General features: G+C 51.2%; 1 protein-coding gene across 10 annotated transcripts in view; it reads left to right on the top strand.

Annotated features, from left to right (window-relative positions):
- The first annotated feature begins 12,548 nt into the window (after nucleotides 1-12,548).
- UBE2F (ubiquitin conjugating enzyme E2 F (putative)) overlaps nucleotides 12,549-14,869 on the top strand; it is a 104,126-nt gene continuing 101,805 nt past the window's right edge. For 4 of the 10 annotated variants that reach the window (XM_056820013.1, XM_056820011.1, XM_056820008.1 and 1 more), the window contains exon 1: nucleotides 12,901-13,093. The gene's annotated coding sequence lies outside the window, so the exon portion shown is untranslated. Of the gene's footprint in view, nucleotides 12,686-12,899; nucleotides 13,094-13,238; nucleotides 13,258-14,869 lie in introns of those variants that run through there. The other 6 variants (XM_016429353.2, XM_056820014.1, XM_007485896.3 and 3 more) reach the window with 5 other exon arrangements.

Below are 14,869 nucleotides of genomic sequence, written 5' to 3'. Positions count from 1 at the left end.
GCGTTGTAGGAGAGCAGAGAAGGAAGGACTGCCCAAAGAGGACAGGGGTCTTTTATTCACTCTACAAATCAGCAGTCTTGGGTAGTTTCCCACTAACAGTCAAGAGGCACTGAGCAGCCCCAGATGGAAACTCAGGCTTCCTCCCTTTACATGACTCACATTCTGGTGAACTATAAGATCTGGAAGGAGTCTTAAAGAGTTTAGAGTGCAAGGAGTCATCAAAGTCATTGAGACCCACTCCTTCATTTTACAAATGAAGAAACTGAGGCTTAGTGAGGCTAAGTGACTTCATAAGTCATTGATTTAGAGGTGAGAGAGCTCTGAGGATGCCCAATGGACCCACTCATTTTACAAGTGAACATTTATTGAGTGCCTACTGTGTGCCAGATAGTGGGATAGATTCTAGGGATACAAAGATCTACCCTCAAGGAACTTACAGTCTACTGGATGGGATCACTACATCTGCAACTAAAATTTGTAAAGTATTTTGGGAGAGGGCAAAGGACAAACAACTGGGGAGGCTTCTCGTAGGAGGTGACACTAGAAAAGAGCCTTGAAGGAAGCCAAGGGTTGGTTCCAAGAGGTAGAGCTGAGAAGAGAGAGCATTCCTGCATGAGACATAGCCCTGCATTGCCAAGGTGATGGGAGATAAGAGGATCATCTTCACTTTCTTCACTTTGACTCCCATCAAAGCCCTCTACAATCTGGTTCCTGTCCTCATCATTTCACTGAAACTGCTCTCTCCAGGGATGATTGCCAACCCTGCTATTTTCTTCTCGGCCCTCATCCTTCTTGTCCTCTCTGCAGCTTTCAAAGCTGTTGGCTGCCTCCTTGATGTTCCTTTCTCTCCAGGTTTTCGTGACACTTCTGGTTCTCCTCGGACCTCCTTGACCATTCCTCAGTCTCTTTTGCTCACTCTTCCTCCAGTTCCTGCCTCTGTGGGTGTCCCTGGGATCCGTCCCGGCCCTTTTTACTTCTCTCTCTACACTATTTCATTTGGTGATCTCATTATCTTCTAGGAATTCAATTACCATCTCTGTGTAGATGATTCTCAGAACTCATTATCCAGCCCTGAGCTCCAGATGCACATTACCGACTGCCTTTTGGACATGTTGAATGGATGGCCCAGAAGCATCCTAAACTCAACATGTCTAAAGCTGAACTCACTCTCTTTTCCTCCAGTGCTCCCATCCTCCAAAATCCCTGACTGAAAGGGTCAGCCGTATAAACTCCAAGCTTCCCGTTTAAGAAGGGAGCGGTGCTCAGAGCATCCCCTCACTTTTCAGCTGACTGCACGACTTTGGGGCTCCTTGCCCCTTCCATCATGCCCCTGCACTGGCTACCTCCCCCAGCTGCTGCCACCCCTCTTTCAACTCCTTTTGAGTGTCGTCTTCCCCATTCAACTGTAAGCTCCTTGAGGACAGAAACTGACCCTTTTTTTTTTTGTATTTGTATCCCCACACTTAGCAGGTGCCTGGCACATAGTAGGTACTTAATAAGTGTTTATTGATCCACTGGCTTCCCTATTACAGTTGAGGGCACTGCCTTCCCCCCAGATCCCAGGCTCACAACCTTGCCATCATCCTTGACTTTTCACTCCCATCCTCCTCTATCAAATCACTTGCCAAATCTTGTCATTTCTTTCCTTACAGAGGCTCTCATCTCGTTCTTTTCTCTTATTCAGCCAGTGCTCTAGCTCACCTCTCACTTGGGCCACTGAAATAGCCTTCCTAACTGAGCTCTGCCCAAATCTCTCCCCTTTGTAATGTGTTCTCCACCCAGATTCAAAGAGGATTTTCCCAAAGTATAGATCTGACACTGTGGTACGAATGAATGTAATGGACTTCTCTACTAGCAGCAATGTGATGACCCAGGACAAGTCTGAGGGACTCATGAGAAAGAATGTATCCACATTCAGAGGAAGAACTGTGGGAGCGGAAACACAGGAGAAAAACACCTGCTTGATCACATGGTTCAATGGGGATGTGATTGGGGATGGAGACTCTAAATGATCACCCCGGTGCAAATATCAATAATATGGAAATAGGTCTTGATCAATGACACATATAAAACCCAGTGGAATTGTGTGTTGGCTAGGGGAGGGGAAAAGGGAGGGAAAGAACATGATTCTAGTAACCAAGGAAAAATATTCTAAATTAATTAATTTAGACATTTTCTATTAAAAAACACAAATAAAGTATAGATATGACCATATAACCTTCCTACCCAATAAACTTCAGTAGCTCCCTAGTACCTTTGGGATCAAATGTAAAGTCTTGGTTTAGCATGTAAAGCTCCTCTCAGCTGGCCCCCTTCACACCTTTTTAGTTTTCTCACATTTTCCTCCCCTCCACACTGTCCTGGGTTCAAATCTGACTTTAGATACTTCCTAGCTGTGTGACTCTGGGCAAGTCACTTCACCCTTTTTGCCTCAGTTTCTTCATCTGTCAAATGAACTGGAGGAGGAAATGGGGGCCCCCTCCAGGATCTCTGCTAAGAAAATCTCCAATGGGGTCATGTGAGGTTGGACTCGACTAAAAGACAACTGAACAGCCACAGGGCTCTTGAGTGATCTTGATCTTTCAGGTTCTTTTGGCAGAATGAGATCCTGGAGTAATCCTGGAGTCTGGGTCATCTTAGGCTTGTAATGCCCACTGCCCACCACAATGCCCTAAGTTTAGTCTTGCTTCTACGAATATGACATTATCGAGCTTCCCGAAGTGTCCTATGCACAATGAGGGCTCAAAGTTTGTTGAAGGGAACTGAATCTCTTTCAGCTCCCGCTTAGAGAAGAGGCTGAAATGTGGATCGCAGTTCTGCTCTTTGCTGCCAGTAATTTGCCTTCTCTGTGCCCCGATTACCCCCTTAGTCCAGTGAGGGGTTTTGGACCACAAGACCTTCAAGTATTATTCAAGATTCTTCTGTGGGCTGAGTCTGTCCATGTGACTCCACTGCTCAAGAACCTTCAGTGATTCCCTACTACCTTTACTAATCGGGCTTTCTGGAGCTGAAGCAGCGGCAGGGAAAGGAAAGAAGAGCTCCATGGGGGGGGGGGGGTGAAGAATCCACCAGGCTCAAGGTTTTGAGAGTCCTGGCCGAGGAGCAAAGGGCCAGTCCTGGAGGGGGAAGTAAGGAAAACCCAGAAAGGTAAGCAGGGCTGGAGAAGAGGGCAGGTGGGGTCCTAGTGGCCCCGGAGCCTTAGACTTGAGTCCTTTGGAGACCCGATTCCCAAGAGCTCTGCAGGCTGGCCATTAATGAAGGCCCAGAGGCCCGAGGGACAGCCTCCTCACCCCTTGTCTGCCCCCAGCTTGGGGAGAGTTTTTCCATCTCCTTCTCCTTGGTGGGGATCCGCAGGAGATTGCAGCGGTGCTTGGGCACAGCCGGCCGCTAGATGGCGCAGGAAGACCTAAGTTCAGATGCAGCCTCAGCGGCTCTCCAGCTGTACCCCTGGGCAAACCTCCGCCTTTCCTCGGCTCTAAAACGAGGGCGTCGTCGTGCCCACCTCTCCTCCCGGTGGTGCGGGGCTGCCGAGAGAATATCGGTAAAGTGTCTCTTTTGTACCTTCCCTTCCCCCTTAGCCTCTGTCTGCCTCAGTTTCCTCCGTGGGAATATGGGGGAATCCCAGGGAGGATCAAGTCAGATATTTGTAAAGGGTTTAGCCAGGCATCCGGTACACAGTAGGTGCTTAATAAAGCCGTTCCCTTCCCGCTCTGCCGCCTCTATTTACTTCAGTGAATGTCACACTGGGGACCCCTAACAGCTCGCGAAGGGGGTTTGACGTGCCGCGCAAGTGCGGCGGCGTCTCCTTTCGGAGGCATCGGGGAACACCTGCACCTAAATCCCCTTCCGCCGTGATTGCTATTCTTCTGGGCCCGGGGCACCCCTCCCCCACCCCGGGGGGGGTCCGCACACACAAAAGCCGGGGGAGCGCTAGGAACACTGGGGAGGACCTGAAGGCAGCGGCGGCACCTGATTGTGCCTGGAGGAACACCCGGCTTTGGAGAGGCCGGATTAGAAGAGAAAGAAAACGTGCCAAGTTCGGGCGGTGGGCGGTGTGGATGGGGGCGGGGGAGGGGGTCCGAGTCGGGATACAAAAAAGATTTTGGCTGGAAAAAAAACAAAACAATTCCCCGGCGTGGAGCAAAGAGAAGACGGCTAACGGCGGTGGGAGGGAGCGGGAGGGAGGGAAAGCCGAGTTCTTTATGAGCCAGCCGTTGCCATGACAACCCCCAAAGCGAACCCAAGCGCCGGCTGCCTTGAGAAGAGCATCCAGGCCTGGGGAGGGGAGCTGGTGGTCTTCGGCTGGGAAGCCCCGTTTCAGGAATGACAGCGATCAAGTAGGGACCGTCCAGATGGGGCAACCAGGACGGTCTAGAGTCGAGGCTCTGCCATATTAGGACTGCTGGAGCCTGGAGGAGAGAAAACTTGGCAGCCGCGCGCTTGTTGCCTTTAAGTGTTTGAATGACGCGGCGAGCTGGATTCAGTGGGCTCCGCGGGGAATGTGGGGGCGGGGAGTGGGAGCGAGGCAAACTGAGGCTGGTTTCCCCAAAGCTGGACGCGGCTACGCCGGAGGCGGGAAGTGCCGCAGCGCCTCCACAGAAACGCCGGCTGACCCCTGCCTGTAGCGTTCATCGACGGCGGCCCGGCGCAGCCTCTACTGACCAGCCTCGGCCTTGCTTCCAGCCGCAGTGCTCTCGTTTCCCGATGCTGCCAGTAGGCCGGGAGGGATCCGGGAACTGACTGCGGGGCTTTAGCTGGTCCTTAGCGGTCTGAGAGCCCCATTCATGGTCCTCCGCCCACTCGCATCTCCTTCTAATGCTACGCATTTTCTGAGACGGCAAAGATAGAAACCGCAAAATCAGGGGGTTTAGAATTGATCGGAGGCAGCTGGGTGGCTCAGTGGATGGAGAGCCAGGTCTAGAGACGGGAGGTCCTGGGTTCAAATTTGACCTCAGACACTTCCTAGCTGGGTGACCCTGGGCAAGTCCCTTCACCCCCATGGCGTAGCCCTTACCACTCTAATGCTTTGGAGCCAATAGGCAGTATTGACTCCAAGCCGGAAGGTAAGGGTTAACAAAAAATGATTCAGACCATTCCGGAAAATGGTCCTTCTAATACTGCCCGGGGCGGCTACTTTAACAGGCCAGCCCCAGAGCAAACAGAAACATCGGCCCCAGATGAACTCTAGTTCTGAGTGGATGGCAGTGGCTTAAACCAAATTTTGAGAGAAGAGAGAGACAGAGACAGAGACAGAGAGGAGAGAGAGACAGAGAGAAACAGAGAGAGAGAGACAGAGAAAGGGGGGAGAGAGGGAGACAGAGACAGAGAGGAAGACAGAGAAAGAGAGACAGAGAGAGAAACAGACCGAGAGAGAGCAAGGAAAGAAGAAAGGAAGGCAGGAAGGCAGGAAGGCAGGCAGGCAGGCAGGCAGGCAGGAAGGAAGGAAGGAAGGAAGGAAGGAAGGAAGGAAGGAAGGAAGGAAGGAAGGAAGGAAGGAAGGAAGGAAGGAAGGAAGGAAGGAAGGAAGGAAAGAAGGAAAGAAGGAAAGAAGGAAGGAAGGAAGGAAGGAAGGAAGGAAGGAAGGGAGGAAGGGAGGAAGGGAGGGAGGAAGGAAGGAAGAAAGAAAGAAAGAAAGAAAGAAAGAAAGAAAGAAAGAAAGAAAGAAAGAAAGAAAGAAAGAAAGAAAGAAAGAAAGAAAGAAAGAAAGAAGAAGGCAGGAAGGAAGGAAGGAAGGAAGGAAGGAAAGAAGTAAGGAAGGAAGGAAGGAAGGAAGGAAGGAAGGAAGGAAGGAAGGAAGGAAAGAAGAAAGGAAGGAAGGAAGGAAGGAAGGAGGGAGGGAGGAAAGGAAAGAAAAGAAAAGGCCATGCCATTCCGTTTCCAAGGTTTCTTAAGGACAGCATGAAAGAAAAAGTCCAAGTGTTTTCTAATTATCAATTCAGACACATTCTTCCATCTTCTCTGGAGACTCTCTTTGCATCCCAAACATTCTCCTTTTCTCTCCCAGCCAAACCCAAACAATTCTAATTTGTTGTCTCTGTTTCTTAGACTTTCTGCCTTCCTCTCTTTGACTCTCAGGCTTTTCATGCCTGCTGTTCTTGGCATCAGAAACCCGAGGGCTCTGGCTTTGATTCCCTGGAGTCTCAGTCCCCCACTACTAGAGATGCAAATATTGATGCTGCCAGGGGAGTGTAAAATAAATCCGTTCCCTTTGCCTTTTCTCCCCGGTGGGAGTTTGGGGTGGATAGGGAGAAAAGCAGAATTGGAGGGCAGTAAAGTGAAATAAATGGGATACTTTGGGGGTATATTTTACAGACCTGAAGTCACTTTGTGATTTTTAGGTATTTAAAGGTTATGAAAAATGGGCCTTTTCTTTTTAAATGATAGAATTTTTTTTTTTGAGAAAACTTTTGGGTAAAATTTGGATAAAAATTCCTCCCACAATTCACTTTCAATTATTTTGCTACTTGTCCTCAGTAGATCTGATGATCTGGGGAGAAATCCCAAGGAAGCAGGTCAGCACCCATCTCAGCCCCTTATCTGTGTCTGCCCCAAGTTCACCACAGAGAGGCCACCTAATATTCTGGGAGGTTCCTCAATTTCTCCTGACAGGCAGGCTCTCGTGCGACCCCTCACCCATCTCTTTTTGCTGGTTGGACATGACTGATGATGCTCCTTATTCGGTTATGTGTGTGTGATGTGTTCCAGTACTTATTCACGCCCACTAGGTTTCCCTCCCTATTTCCCTTTGGTCAACCCCTAATTTTCACTCTTCCGAGACTGGCAAACTGCGTTGGGGACTGCTGAACTCAAGGACATCTAGTTTGCCTCTTTCTGGTTGTCACTTAGGAGAAGCAGGAAAAACCACCGAGAAAAGAAGCAACCACTCACAGGAGAGTAAGAACAAGAGCCATCTTTTTCTGGTCAGTCTTCATACTGCTAAGCTGCCAGCAGAAGCAGTCTTTGGTTTTTTTAAAAAGGGGGAAATACTCCGTGAATCTCACTTGTTTTCCTCATGGACTCCTAATGAGACCTCAAATTTCATTGATTTGCAAGTCCCAGTTGATTTTCTCGGTCGGTCCAGCACTCCTTGTCCCCCCTTACTTCTCAGTCCTCCACGCCCGTTTCTTTGAGTCTTTTGGCCACGTTTCATCCGTTCGAAGCTTGTGGTTCCAGGCAAGCGAACGGTTTCATTAGGTTCCCATCAAGGGATGCAACATTCTCTTCCTGTCTCAGTGCCACTCCTGAAAACCAAACCAGACCGTGCCGCCCCCATTTGGCATCCAGTTCCTTTTCCAGGCTTCCAAATGAGGAAAGCAGGTGCCTGCTCATGGCATTAAGAGGCAGCCTCCTTCGCTGAGGAGCTCGCCATCCCCCAGCATTCTGGCCTGGCCAGAGCCACCCCATATTAGGAAGGAAGAATCATAGAGCCGTTTACTTAAAGCTCATGGATGGGGAACGGAGCCCCAGGCCGAGGCTCTGCGTCCAACATCACCCCCTAGAAGGAACCAGACTTTAAAGCCAGGTTCCAATCCAATACCCTTCGCTGCACTGTTCTGCCATGACAGGATTGGACTTGAATAAGCCACAGGGGATGCGGAGGCTGAAAGGGACCTTCTCAAGATGGCGCTAGATGAGAGAGATGGGCCAAAGGGTTGACTGACCACTGGAAAGGGGAGGGGGGCCCTGCTCAGCCTCAGAGGAGGACAGAGCTTAGAAAAGGGGGACCAGCTCCTTAGGGACATAGTGGGCTGCTCCTTGTAGGAAGCCTTTAAGTATAAACCTTGTTCAAGTAGGAGGGGTTTAAAGGCCTCTGAGGTCCCTTTTAGCATCACCATCCTGGGATTAAGGGATGGAATTCTGGTATGGAAGGAAGAAGCCTTTTCCCCTACTCCCATCCTTCCTGAATGCCCAGGTCCCGCTGGCTGGGACACACTGGGACTTCCCTCCCAACGTTCCTGCCAGCAGATGAGAAAACGAAGGCTCGTACACGGAAAGGGACTTGCCCAGGGTCACAGCGTTGGGAAGTGTTGAAGGGGGAATCTGAAGCCAGGTTCCCCGAACTCTTACGTCCTCCCATTTCAGCCACATCCTCCCATTTCAGCCACATCCCTGATAAAACTGAACTTACCCATAATTCCCACTCCCTCATAAACACCGAGTGAACGCCTTTGTTTGCTTTGCCTTCCTCCTCTGTAAAATGGGGATGGTGGCACCTACTTCCTGTGAGACACCCAGAGAAGCTCTTATTAGGACTTCTGTGCTGGGCCTGGGCCGAATGCTGGGGATGGGAAAGAGGCCAAAGCCAAAGCCTGCCCTCAGGAGGGTCCGCTCCAGCGGAGGAGAGCAGGGAAGTGGAGATGCACAAAAGGATCTCTCGATGGCTCTGTCAGTAGGAGGGAAATGAAGCGGGGAAGGAGCTCCAATGAAGAGGGGTTGGGAGCAGCCAGAGAGGCCGGGGTGGTGGGGAGGAGGGCCGGCCAGGGCCAGTGGCCTGTCCTGAACAGCCAGGACGCACTGGGTCGGGTAAGAAGTCCCGAAAGGGAGGAGGAGATGGATCAGGACCGGCGGTGCGACCCAAACTGAGCATTTCCTGTTTGAGCCAAGAGGGAGCCCCAGGACTTTCCTGAGTCGCTCGCGGGGATTGGAGGGGGAGACCTGAGGCAGGCATAGCCCGGGATGAGGGGAGGAGGGTCTGCCCGCCTGCCTGCCCGCCTGCTGTCTCTGGGCGAATCCCCCCTCACAGGCAAAGGCTTGAGCTAGACAGGCCACTTCCCGGAACCCAGACAGGGGAAGAGGCTTCCCCAAGATCGCAGAGCACCAAAGGGCCTGGAAAGCCCCAGAAGAGGCAGCTTAGAAGGTGGTCTACAGTTTTGTGGCTCCGAACCCCTACTCTGCCCGGTCGCGCCTGGCATCCTCCCAGACCAGACACGCTGCCTTGTGCCCTGGCTCTTGGCTGCCCTCCAGTGGTGGCACTCTACTGGCTTGTACCATCTGGAAACTTCCTGTCCTCCCCCAATTCCAGCCCTAACGCCCCTTGCCCTGGCTTGGGGGCTTCTGGGGGGTCTTTGTCTGCAGGCAAGTAGGGGAAGAGCATTGTTTTCAAGGAACCAAACCCAGGTAAAAGGACTTGTCCGAGGTCACACAGCTCAGGTCCCAGTTCAGTCTGCTTCCCCCAGGAGCAGAGGCTCAGATTCAGCCCCTGGTCTCCTCCTTTGAGTCTGCCCCACTCTGCCCCGGCACCCCACCCCACCGGCTCTACCTGTTCATTTGGAGCCAAGAAATGATTGTTCCTCCCGGGGGGGAAATGCTATAAATGACGATTTGGTTCCCTGGCAAGTCCACCAAAGTCCTCCCTTCCCGTGGTGGGGAGGGAGATGGGGGGGGGGGGCAACATAACTACCAGCCCTAAGCAGATAATTATAATAGTAGCCAGTTTTAATGATTAAGCCTTAAAGGTTTAAAACTATTTGCAGAGCTTTATGCAAAGCATTTACACATGCTATATCATTTGATCATCACCACCACTCTGAAGTAGCTACTATTATCCCTATTTTGGACTGAGGAAATTGAGGCAGAAAAAAGTGAAATGACTTCCCCAGGGTCACCTAGCTAGTAAGGGTCCAAGCAGAGGTTTAAACTCACTTGACACTAGGCTCCACACTGGCAGCACCTTGATACCTCAATAGAAGTAATGCATCTAAGATAGAACTTATATGGGAGCAGCTGGGTGGCTCAGTGGATTGAGTGTCAGACCCAGAGACAGGAGGTCCTAGGTTCAAATATGACCTCGGACACTTCCCAGCTGTGTGACCCTGGGCAAGTCACTTGACCCCCTTTGCCTAGCCCTGACCACTCTTCTGCCTTGGAGCCAATACACAGTATTGATTCCAAGATGGAAGGTGAGGGTTTAAAAACAACAAAAAAGAGTTGGCCTAGTTGTCTACCTTGGAGACCCCTTCCAGATATTCTTAGTAACCACATCTCTATTTCCTATTACCCAGAATTCACACAAGCTTTCTTCTCTGACTGAAATGCTTGTCCTCTCTGTTTCTGCTTCTCAGAATCCTTGTCATACTTCAAGACTCAGCTTGAGTGATGTCTTCTTTTTCCTGATTTTGAATTTTTAAACACATCAATATAATTTTAATAATTGTTTTCTGTTCTCTCCCTCCTTCCCACCTCTCTCCTCTCCCCAAGAAGGCAGGTAATATAATATGGGTTGTACCTGTGTTAGTAATAATACATATTTCTGTGTTCATGACTTTGTGGAAGAAAACATGTTGCTTACACTAGAGAAAACTTTATGGAGGAAGAAAAGGTAAGAATGGGATGCTTCAATCTGCATTTGGACTCCATCTGTCCCTTCTCTGGCCTCTTTCATCACGAGTCCCTTGAAATTGGCCTGGATCCTTGCCTTGTTGATAGTAAAGTCCTTTATAGTTTATCACCATACATTATTGTTGACACTGTATAATGTTCTTCTGATTCTTCGCACCTCATTTTGCATCACTTCATAAGATTCTTCCCAGGTTTGTTTGTTTGGGTTTTTTGGCGATCATTGTGCTTGTCATTTTTATGGCATAATAGTATTCCATTAAAATCACATGCCACAGCTTGTTCAGCCATTCCCTAATTTCCATTCTTTGCTGCTCTAAGTATTTTTGTAGAAGGAGGTCCTTTTCCTCCATCATTCATCTCTTTGCCATACAAAGCCACTAGTGGTAGGGTAGGCAGTTTTATGGCCCTTTGGGCATGGTCATTGTTTTCCAGATGATTGCATTAGCTCCCCCAACATTTATTAGTATTAGTAGCCGGACTTTCCCACAGCCCGTCCAACACTTAGCATTTTCCTTTTTTTTATCATATTAGCCACACCTCTGTATGAGGTGATGCCTCAGCTGTTTTACTTTGCATTTCTCTAAGTAATAGTGAGCTGGAGCATTTTTCCACATAACTGAAGATAGTTTTTATTTCTTCATCTGAGAACCAACTGCCTGCTCATATCTCATATCCTTTGACCATTTGTCAAGTGGGAAAGGCATCAATTCGCTTTTACAAAGGGAAAGTTAGAGAAGGTATAGCAAAAGGGAAGTACAGAAACCTCTGAAACAAACAACTCGGGCTCTGACGAGAGTGAGCTCAAACTTAGAGTGGTTTGGAGTGTGGCACAAAAGATGGACCAGTTGCTTTCTTGCTTGCAGATGTCCGAGATGCCGAACTGATCCACTTCTGGGATGGGTAAAGCAAGGCGCAAGTCCGGTCTGGTTCCTTGGCAGACTCGCACTATGGATCCCAGCTGGTCTTCTGGCCTTTCAAAGCTCACGAGACTGTAAGGTGCTCCATTCTGCCCCGGTACTCATTTACCCAAGAATACACACACCACAGCCAGGAGGGCAGAATTGGGCATTCACAGCCCCAGCGCAGTCAGATGACTTGCTCGGGACCAGGAAGAGAGATTTTGTTTGTTTGAGCCTTTCCTACGTACACTAGTGCAGCAGCCACCCAGAAACCTTTTACCACGGTGTAGTAGGCTGATGGGAAACCGGCACCGGCACCTGCACCTGCACCTGCTCTGAATGAGCATCATTCGCTCCAGAAGCACAATCCCAGAGCTTCCGCCGGGATCCCCCATCAGCTCAGCACCTTGCGCCTGCCCTAAAACCTGCGTTCTCATTGGCCAGTTCTCCTCCCCTTCCTGCCAAGACTGGGATACTGCGGGCAAAGTGATTTACTGTCCTTACTATGACCGAGCGCTGGACTCGAAGACATAAAGCTCAGCAGGGTGGCGCAAGGGACGGAGCGCCAGGCCCGGAGACGGGAGGTCCTCGGTTCACTTCCCAGCTGTGTGACCCTGGGAAAGTCACTTAACCCCCATTGCTAGCCCTTACTGTCCTTCCCTTGGAGTTGGGAATAAAGCAGAAGAGGAGGAAGAGCTGGATTTGGAGCCTAAGGTTAGGTTCCAAGCCCGGCTCATCTGTCGGATGAGGATTTTCTCTGTAGTCTTCGTCTACGGTCCTTAAGCCCCACTTTCAGGCTAGACCAGAGATCCTAGACGCGATCCTCGGTCTGCAAAAGTCTCGCAACCAGGTATCTGCAGGTGGACTCCCCGGTCTTTTGGCCTCCGGCGCCGCTCTTCGAAGTCCGGCGTTTAAATCTTCCCGCCCCTCAGAAGGCTTCCCACCAATCAGAGGCTTCCCTGATGACATCACCACGCCGACCGGCACAGCCTCCTGGGGAATGGAGTTCAGAAGGTATCTCCCTTTGAGCAATTCCCCAGAAGCATTACGGGAAGCGAAGTCCCGAAGGCTGAACCTCCTTCGCCTCAAGGGCACGAAGCATAAGGAAAGGAAGACGGAAGGGGTAGAAGCGGGATTTGAACCCAAGCTTTCTGGCCCCTTGACCAGGCCGCTTTCCCCGCCTCTCTTTTGGCTCCCCCCCACCTCAGGTGTGTGACTGGACGAATTCGAGAAACGCATAAAGTTCTTGTTTAAAAAAAAATTGTGGGAGGGCTGGGGAGGCCGTTAGCCAATCAGCGGTGGGAAGTCTCTCTGGTCCCTCCCCTTTACTTCCGCTTCCGCCTTTGCCGCCGCCGCTGCCTGAGGGGCTGGAGCCGGAGGCCGGAGAGCCCGAGTGTGGCCACTGCGGATCTCGTGCCAGGGCCGGGGGATGGTGTGGGGTTCCCCAGGTGAGTGGGCGGGTGACGCGGGGTGCCCCGACTCTGTCACCCCCTCCCTGCCCGAGCCCTCGGGACCCGGTGACCTCCCCAGTGGGAGCTGCGGCGTCCCCACCCCTTCAGGGTGACCCCCCCATGTGGGAGCTATGACCCCTCCTCAGCGTGACCCCCGCCCTCTGTGTGACTCCCTGTGAGGCCGCAGCGTCCCCTCCCCCCATCGTGACTCCCTCTCTGTGGGACTGCAGGGTCCCCCTTCAGTGTGACTCTTCAGGGAGACTACAGCATCTCTCCCCATGTGGGTTCTGCGACCTCTCCAGCAGAACCCCACCTGTGTGACCCCATGTGAGGCCTTAGCATCCCCTCCCCCTCAGCGTGACCCCCCCTTCGCGTGATCCCCCATGGCGCTGCAGGAGCCCCCACGTGAGTCCCCCCATGGAACTGCAGGACGGCTTGACCTTCTGATCAGGCTGCAGACCCCCCTCTGTGTGGCCCCCTGGAAGGCTACATCGACCTTCCCCCTCAGCGTCACCCCGCTTCTGTGTGACACCCCCCCCTTGGCACTGCAGGGCTCCCCTGACCTTCACGTAAGGTTACAGATCCCCCTCAGGCTAAGGGCTCCCCTCCGGTGTAACACCCCACATAGGACTCTAGGATCCCCATTTCCTTTCAGGACCTGTGATAACTGTGGAGCTGCAGGATCCCCTCTGTGTGACATACACCCCCATAAGTTGCAAGTCCTCCCCCCTCCCCCCAGGTCTCCCTAGACCCTCTGACTCCTCCCCCACCACATGGGGCTGCAGAATATCCCAACCCTCCCATGACCTCATAGACCCCTGTGGACTCCCCCCACTTCCTGTGACACCCCCCCCCATGTCCTCTTAGGCCCTTGTGAGGCCCCCCTAATATGAGACTGCAGACCTTGCCATGTCCTTATAGGTAGGTGCCTGTGACATTCCCCCCATAGATCTACCTAGTGCTACCCCAAGATTTCTTCCTTCTTGTTCTTATCCCCTTCTCACAAAGTGGCACACCCTACATCTTCCCCATCCTGCTCCTGTGGTTGATGCTCTCTCACCTTCAGCCTCACAGTATTCTCTCTCTCTCTCTCTCTCTCTCTCTCTCTCTCTCTCTCTCTCTCTCTCTCTCTCTCTCTCTCTCTCTCTCTCTCTCCTCCCTCCCTCCCTCCCTCCCTCCCTCCCTCCCTCCCTCCTCACCTCCCCCTTCTCTTGGAAGACTATTTCCTTCCTCATTCTTCTTGGCCTGCTGGAGCAGGAGAACCCCAACTCCTCTCCCCTTCCCCTGCCCCCACTTTTTTCTCAGGTTCCTAGACCTTTCCCCCATCCCTCTTGTTGGAAGTATCTCTTTAACCCTATCCTCTCCTCCCTTTTGAGCATGGAAGGCCTGGGATATGTCCCTCTGTTAGAGCCCAGGGAGAAAAAGATGTGGGAAATTCCAAATTCTTGATTTTAGAGCTGGCAGAGAACAAGATCATCTAGTCCAGCTTCTTTGCCATAGATTGGCAGCCCGCGTCTACACATTTTTATCAATAGCTTGGAGGAAGGAATAGATGGTGTGCTTTTCAGGGCTCCTATGACAGGAAGCTTAACCAGGCTGATGATTTCTGGAACATTGTGTCCAGGTTTGGGCCCCATGGTTCATAGGCAGGTGGTTAAGTTGAAGAGTGTCCAGAGGACGCAAGCAGGAGTGTCAGAATCTTAGATTTAGAGGTGGAAGGGAGGGACATCAAAGGCCACTTAGTGCAGTGCCCTCATTTTTAAAACTGAGGCCAGGTTTGACTTGCTCAAATGTCAAAGTCAGGATTTGAATCCAAGGCCTCTGACTTAATAACCTCCAGTGGCTCCCTAGGATTCCAGGATCAAATACAAAATAGTTTGGTATTCAAAGACCTTCCTAACCAAGTCCCCTCCCACCTTTCCAGTTTTCTTACACCTTGTTCCCTGATTTAGATTCTTTGATCTAGTGTCACCAGCCTCCTGGCTGCTCCTTGAACAAGACCCTCCATCTCTTAGCTCTATTCATATTTCCCTGACTATCTCCCTGTGCCTGGAATGCTCTTTCTCTTTAAGTCTCAACTAAGTCCCATCGACCTGAAGGTGGCCCCCTTGATTATTTCCCTCCTGATTATTTCCTTTTTCCTACAGTGAGCTTGTTTATACTTAATAAATAAGTATATGC

The sequence above is a fragment of the Monodelphis domestica genome, chromosome 2, assembly GCF_027887165.1.
Source record: "Monodelphis domestica isolate mMonDom1 chromosome 2, mMonDom1.pri, whole genome shotgun sequence".
Classification (NCBI taxonomy): domain Eukaryota; kingdom Metazoa; phylum Chordata; class Mammalia; order Didelphimorphia; family Didelphidae; genus Monodelphis; species Monodelphis domestica.
The sequence above is the reverse complement of the archived record's forward strand: the minus strand, read 5'-3'. Positions and strand labels throughout refer to the sequence as shown.